Source organism: Triticum urartu, chromosome 2A (genome assembly GCF_056163025.1).
Source record: "Triticum urartu cultivar PI428250 chromosome 2A, HENAU_Tu73, whole genome shotgun sequence".
Lineage (NCBI taxonomy): Eukaryota > Viridiplantae > Streptophyta > Magnoliopsida > Poales > Poaceae > Triticum > Triticum urartu.
In genome coordinates this window covers 50,366,067-50,373,833 of record NC_141874.1, presented here as the reverse complement: position 1 = coordinate 50,373,833, position 7,767 = coordinate 50,366,067, and the positions used below count along the sequence as shown (strand labels likewise).

The window sequence follows — 7,767 nt, the reverse complement described above, 5'->3', positions numbered from 1 at the left end:
TTGCAGAAAACAAAAAAAATTCCTACGTTTCACCAAGATCAATCTATGGAGTCAACTAGCAACGAGAGGAGAGTGCATCTACATACCCTTGTAGATCGCGAGCGGAAGCGTTCAAGAGAACGGGGATGATGGAGTCGTACTCGCCGTGATCCAGATCACCAATGACCAAGTGCCGAACGGACGGCACCTCCACGTTCAACACACGTACGGAGCGGATGACATCTCCTCCTTCTTGATCCAGCAAGGGGGAAGGAGAGGTTGATGAAGATCCAGCAGCACGACGACGTGGTGGTGGATGCAGCAATGATCGCAGCAGGGCTTCTCCGAGCTTCTGCGAGAGGGAGAGGTGTAGCAGGGGAGAGGGAGGCGCCAAGACTTGAGGTGCGGCTGCCCTCCCTCCCCCTTCCTTTATATAGGCCCCTTGGGGGCGCCGGCCCTAGGAGATGGGATCTCCTTGGGGCGGCGGCCAAGGGGGAGGCTTGCCCCCCAAGGCAAGTGGAGGCGCCCCCCACCCTAGGGTTTCCAACCCTAGGCGCAGTGGGGGCCCAAAGGGGGGTGCACCAGCCCACTAGGGGCTGGTTCCCTCCCCACTTCAGCCCACGGGGCCCTCCGGGATGGGTGGCCCCACCCGGTGGACCCCCGGGACCCATCCGGTGGTCCCGGTACAATATCGGTGACTCCGAATCCTTCCTGATGGCCGAAACTGCACTTCCTATATATAACTCTTCACCTCCGGACCATTCCGGAACTCCTCGTGATGTCCAGGATCTCATCCGGGACTCCGAACAACTTTTGGATTACTGCATACTCATATCTATACAACCCTAGCGTCACCGAACCTTAAGTGTGTAGACCCTACGGGTTCGGGAGACAAGCAGACATGACCGAGACGACTCTCCGGTCAATAACCAACAGCGGGATCTGGATACCCATGTTGGCTCCCACGTGCTCCTCGATGATCTCATCGGATGAACCACGATGTCGAGGACTTAATCAATCCTGTATTCAATTCCCTTTGTCAATCGGTACGTTACTTGCCCGAGACTCGATCGTCGGTATCCCAATACCTTGTTCAGTCTCGTTACCGGCAAGTCACTTTACTCGTACCATAATGCATGATCCCATGATCAACCACTTGATCACATTGAGCTCATTATGATGATGCTTTACCGAGTGGGCCCAGCGATACCTCTCCGTCATACGGAGTGACAAATCCCAGTCTCAATTCGTGCCAACCCAACAGACACTTTCAGAGATACCTGTAATGTACCTTTATAGTCACCCAGTTACGTTGTGACGTTTGGCACACCCAAGGCACTCCTACGGTATCCGGGAGTTGCACAATCTCATGGTCTAAGGAAATGATACTTGACATTCAGAAAAGCTACAGCAAACGAACTACACGATCTTTGAGCTAAGCTTAGGATTGGGTCTTGTCCATCACATCATTCTCCTAATGATGTGATCCCGTTATCAATGACATCTAATGTCCATAGTCAGGAAACCATGACTATCCTTTGATCAACGAGCTAGTCAACTAGAGGCTCACTAGGGACGTGTTGTGGTCTATGTATTCACACATGTATTACGATTTCCGGATAATACAATTATAGCATGAATAATAGACAATTATCATGAACAAGGAAATATAATAATCATTTTATTATTGCCTCTAGGGCATATTTCCAACATGCAGCACCAGTTCTCTTGTTTAGCTGCAACCGGCAAATAAAAAGCTGGAACAAGCATGTAGTTTTGGTGCATCGGCTGGAGTGTTTTCTGCGGCGACGCTGGCGGCCGCCTCATTTGTTGCATCCGACAAGACAAAAAGCTTCTACCGGCGAGCTTTTTTGCTACCACAACGACTGACGGAAGTAGTGACCAGGAGATGGATTTTGCAGCAAACGATCTGTTTTTCAGCACAAAACCCAAAAGCCGATGGTAGCAAATGTGGGTGTCGGTTCCAGCAAAAACCAAAAGCGATGGTAGCATTTCGGTTGCAGCAAAAAAATGCATCGCCGCCGTCGGCCAATACCGCAGTGCATGCATGTAGCAAAAAAAGTCACTGGTGGTAGCAAAAACAGGCTATGGTTGTAGCAAAAATGTCGATGTTCCAGCAAGACAAACTGTGGTGGTAGCATTTTTGGGGGTGGTTCCAGCAAAACTCCCCGCCGGTTCCAGCAAACTTGGTCGCCGGTTGCAACTTCCTGTGAGCCCCTGTCGCAGCTCCAGGTTGTGGCTTGCTCCATCGCAGGACGCGGCTGCTGCTCTCCGGTGGCGCGCCGGCGTCTTCTGGTTGAAGCTTTTGTCGTCGTTGGTTGTAGCTTTTGGGTCGCCAATTGCAGCATCGATGGAGGAGCAAAAACTTTTGGGTTTTGTTTGGGATAGGAGATGCTTGCAACGGCAGATAGGTGGCGCTCGTGAAAGCAGCAGGGGGTCGCGCCGCTGACGCCGGTGAGCTCGTACTGCGGGAGATGGGATGAGATCAGACAGAAGCGGAAGGAAGAAGAAGGAGAGAAAAAGAAAAAAAAATAGAGAAAGAAAACATTTGGATCCACCAAGTGTGCGTTGCCAGCCTGTCTCGCGCGTGAAAAAAGGAAGCCAGCGGGAGCGAACCGGCGGAGCGCTTCGGCCGGCGCTCCGGCCTGATACGTTTACCAAAACAATTATGGCAATGTGGTAATATTAATTACAGACCATAGTTACCAAGAAAGTGTACTATGTGGCAATCTTATCGGTTCCTCAACTCAGAACACTCTGTCAATGTGGTAGGATTAATGATATTCTAAAAATAAGGATGACCTTTTTGAGAATGGAGCATTTAGACATGAGAGAGTTTGTGTTGAGTGTTTCTCCTTGCTGTGTCCATGTGCCCTGAAAGCGCCTCGTGCCATGTAAAGTGTGTCGCCACTCTCATAGGTATTGGACATGCACTCCACGGATCTAAGGAGGCCATCTAGCTTGACCTAGGGAAAGGTGGCATCCGAAAATTTTAAAAATTCATCTTAACTATTAGAATATGTAACGAATTGATCACAAATATATTTCTTCTATATTTGAGTAGTATCTTTGGCAATCAAAACGACATGCATGCTTTTGACCACTGTAACAGAGGTCTTCATGGACATGTCACCTTTAATCCATTTTGTTGTTGATGGTTATAACATATGTATATTTGTGTATGGCCAAAATGGGTCAGGGAAACCCTTCACAATGGTTCATAATTTTCCCGTCTTTGTGGTAATTTTATTCTGATTGCAAAATCAAAACATTATTTTGTGATGTTGCAGAGTTGTCCTGAAATACTAAAGAAGAGCTTGGCGTCAGTTATAGGACTTTAAATTTAAATGTTCGATATTCAAGCACAGAGGATGGACACATTTCGTTATGAAATTTCAGATCTTCTTCATAGTGGTCCAAACAAGAAATATCCTTCATTGTTGAATTAGGTACTGATGAATCAAACTTGCAATAGTCATCATTATCCTATTACACAAATGAATCTCCTTTTTTGTGATATACATAACAGCAATCAACATTAGGAACTCGAAATAGCTCTCAAAAAGGCATTGCAGTTCCAGATGCAAACATAGTTTTGGTCGCATCGACCTTCGGTATGGTTGATTTGATGGACCTTGGTCAAAATAACTGTGCAGTTTGCTCAATGGCTATAAATTACAGTAGTCGCTCCTATAGGTAATGCTTGATTTTTCCAATGCCGACTTTCACTGCTTGATTTTTCCAATGCCGACTTTCACGCCAAAAAAGAAATAAATCTGAATCTGGTGTTTTTAGGGGATGGTTGAGGAATGCACTTTTCCATGTTCAAGGGTGAAAATTAACATAGGGCACAGTCCTAAGGGGTTGCATGCATCTTGTGGATTGACAGACTGAAGGAGGCACAACACATAAACAAGTGATTTGTTGAAACTAGCGGATGCCATCGTGTCCCTCGCTTGGAAAAATGTACATGTTCCTTACCGGAATTTAAAGCTTACTCGGTTACTCCAGGACTCTCTTGGTATCTCTAAAACTCAACATCCTAATTAATTTGCACCTTCTTGGAGCCGAGTCTATCACTGATTTGGGATGTCCACTTGTTTTGTAAAAAAATATATGAACACATGTGGGCCTCCCAGTTATATTATGCGAGTTATGTGGATGTGGATGGGGGTTGGGTTTGCTCTCTTCTGAGTAGAATAATATTCCTACTTTAAAAAATACGGCAATTCACTTATGATTGTCTGAGCAGAATAATTTTTCTACTTTAGAAAATATGGCAATTACTCTTCATTAGAGATGGTTTTGCAACAAATTATATGTGCGAGCGGTTCATATATTTTTAAAATCAACACATACAATTTTTTGGTTAGTATAGAAGGGTAAATGCATTGCTTGGTTGCTTCAAGAGTTAATAACTAACACGGCGCCTACCAGTTGCATGCCCAACAAGGGACATCATATTTTTATTCCATGGTAATATAATGCACCACATTCAACTGTATGTTACAACAAGGCAATGATTTAGGAGATATGCCTCCTCCCCCTTGATGGAGGTGGCGGATCGGCACAAACACGTGGGGAGGGGGTCATGCTGGAGAGCAGGACGGTTGACGGGGGTGTCCTCCTTGACGTTTTGTGCAGAAGAATGGTGTGAAGGAGAGAGGATGCCATGGCAAAGGTGAGGTGGGCGTCATCCGGTTTTGAAGCAATAAATGTCCTGCTACGGCGGGAAAGCATGTGAATACAGGAGGATCCCGCAGTAGAAGGGAAGGTTCTTTTTGCATTGGGCCCGCGCGTTGGAGATAACTTGATGGGTAGTTTGGACAACCACAATCCCATCCCCGAATTGGTCTAAATTTGGTGGTGCCCGGACTGTCCAGACGGTTAAGTTTTGAGGAGCCCGGACAGGATGGCAATTTTACCCATGGATACGGGTACCCGCGGGTACCGTACCCGCATGGGCCGAGTATGGGCACAAGTTTATACCCATGGGTAGTACCCATACCCTGCCCGTTAAGTTATGGGTAGGGCACGGGTATAGCCTCATACCCATGGATATACCCATACCCTATCCATTTATACTGACATGTGAACTTTATCCATGGAGCTCCAACATATGCGCAAGGGTTAGTAGTGTCAAAGGAGGTGGGCGACCCAACTACTCCCGTAATTAAGCCTCACACCATCACACGAAATACCTTCACCTTCATTAAATGTTTTTTATTGTAAAATATGCTATCAACGAATATAAAATTATGAATAACTTGTGCACTCCTTGATTTACCCGTTGGGTACCCAATGGGTATGTGTACCCAACGGGTATGGGTACGGGTAAAGTCTCATACCCGTGGGTACGGGTATGAGTAAAAATTTATACCCATTAACTACATGGTTATGGGTATGATATTGCTCTACCCGCCCTATACCCTGCCCATTGCCATCCTTAAGCCTGGTGGGCGCCCGTCAAAACATGCTTGGATGTGTGAGGGAGAAGTGAGCTTCTGCATTGCAAACGACCTTAATTATTTGTTTGATCTTGTTTGATGTTCAACACAGGATTGGACGTATGAGGAAGAAACGAGCTTCTATCTTGAAGACGACCTTAATTATTTATTTGATTAATTTATATGTATTATAGCCCATGACAACGCACGGGCGCATTCTACTATTTTTGCAAATAGTTCTCTCTTTCTCTCGAGCATGGTCGCTAAACCTGGCTCTTGAGCCCAACGATACTTCTATTGTACCTTATACTCTTATTATGCAATAAAGTGATCATGTTTATCCCTAAAAAAAGTCGTACGTAAGATCACGCTCCTTGCGATCAGACGGCTATGCACATCGCGAACAGACGGCCACGCACGCGGTTTATGCAATCTTTGGATCAGTCGGCTTAATTTGATCCATTTCCAACTAGTAACAAATAAGAAATATCAAATCAGTTCAATCGTTGCCGTTCCTGAAAGGTCTAGTGTTGATGCCATTTTTTTTGGCCCGCGGAGAAAAGGAATCAATTGATCACCTGCCTGTCTTGCCACTCGAATGCTTCATCCTAAATTCCTAATTAACATGCAATCACTAATCATCTTGTAGCATCAACTTAATTACCGGCTTCCAAGTATGCTACTCGTAATCAAAAAGAAAAGGTATACCACTGATCTCTGGCCAATCAAATCTGCAATTCCTGTAAAAAAAATCCTTACTTACCACTTTTGAAACACACTGCCCGCTATTAATACTGCCCTTAGAAGAAGATCGAGTTAGGAATTAGGAACTTAGAAACAAACAATCAATCAAATTCAATGGTGTGCACCATGTGTCGCGCCCTTTTGCTCCTTGGCCTCTTCCTGATCCTGACGCCGCTGGTGTGTGGGTACACCGACGGCGGGTTCAGCGTGGAGCTCATCCACCGGGACTCCCCCAGGTCGCCGTTCCACGACCCGTCGCTCACCCCGCACGGCCGCGTGCTTGCCGCCGTGCAGCGCTCGTACGCCGGCTCAGGCTCTCCCGACCCTGACGGCGCGGTGTCGGAGGTGATCTCAGGCACGTTCCAGTTCTTCATGTACGTCAACGTCGGCACGCCACGCACCCGGATGCTGGCCCTCGTCGACACCGGCAGCGACCTCGTGTAGCTCAGATGCACCAACGGTTCTGCTTCTCCGGCACCGCCGCCGCCAGCAGCGGCAGCAGCAGCCGGCGGGACGAGCAGCGTGTTCGACCTGTCCTCCTCGTCGACCTACGGCCTCGTGGGCTGCCAGTCCGACTCGTGCCACTCGGTCCACGGCACCTCCTGCGACGCCACCTCCTTGTGTCAGTACAGCTACTCGTACGTGGGCGGCTCAAGCAGTAGCGGCCTCGTCTCCACCGAGACCTTCACCTTCGACGACGCTCCCGGTGGCCCGCAGCTGCAAGTGCCCAGAGTCAACTTCGGCTGCGCCACCACCGCCAACTTCCCCGGTTACGGCATCGTAGGCCTCTCGGACGGGAAATCTTCCCTGATCAACCAGATGAGCGCGGCCACGTCGCTCGGCCGGAGGTTCTCCTACTGCCTCGCGCCCTACTTAAGCGACGCGTCCTCGGCGCTCAACTTCGGGTCCCGCGCCACCGTGACGGAGCCGGGCGCGGTGACCACGCCGATGGAGGCTTCCTACACCGTCGAAATCGTGGCCGTCAGGGTTGGGAACTCGATCATCAAGCTGCCGAATTCGAAGCGGTCCCCCGTCATCGTCGACTCCGGGTCGATGCTGACGTCCCTCGACGGGGAGCTGCTGGACCCCATCGTGGAGGCGCTCGCCCGGAGCATCAAACTCCCGCGCAAGCAGTCGCCCAACCCGGAGCTGTTTTCGGTGTGCTACCAGGCGGACGGCATGAAGGCGCTGGAGAAGGTTTTCCCGGACGTCACCTTGGAGCTGGGCGGGGGCGCCTTGGTCAAGCTCAAGGCGGAGAACGTGTTCATGGACCTTCTGCTACGGACCGTGTGCTTGGCCATCGTGCCGGTGAAGTATGAGGGTTCGGTTCCGACGATCGGCAGCGTCATGCAGCACAACATGCATGTCGGCTACGACCTCGACAAGCGCACCATCACCTTCGCCCCTGCCGACTGCGCCACCTCTTTCCCCTCTCCTCCCGCCTCTGTTGTCTAGCTGGTTAGCTAAAGCTAATTGCCAGGTAGTAATAATCACTAGGTTTAGGTTTTTTTAAGAGTGAAAAAAGAAACAAACTCTTCAATGAAGGAACTTTTTTTTGGGTGGAAACAATGAAGTA

General features: G+C 48.8%; 1 pseudogene; it reads left to right on the top strand.

Annotated features, from left to right (window-relative positions):
* The first annotated feature begins 6,098 nt into the window (after positions 1-6,098).
* On the top strand, positions 6,099-7,767 carry LOC125540899 (aspartic proteinase CDR1-like; annotated as a pseudogene).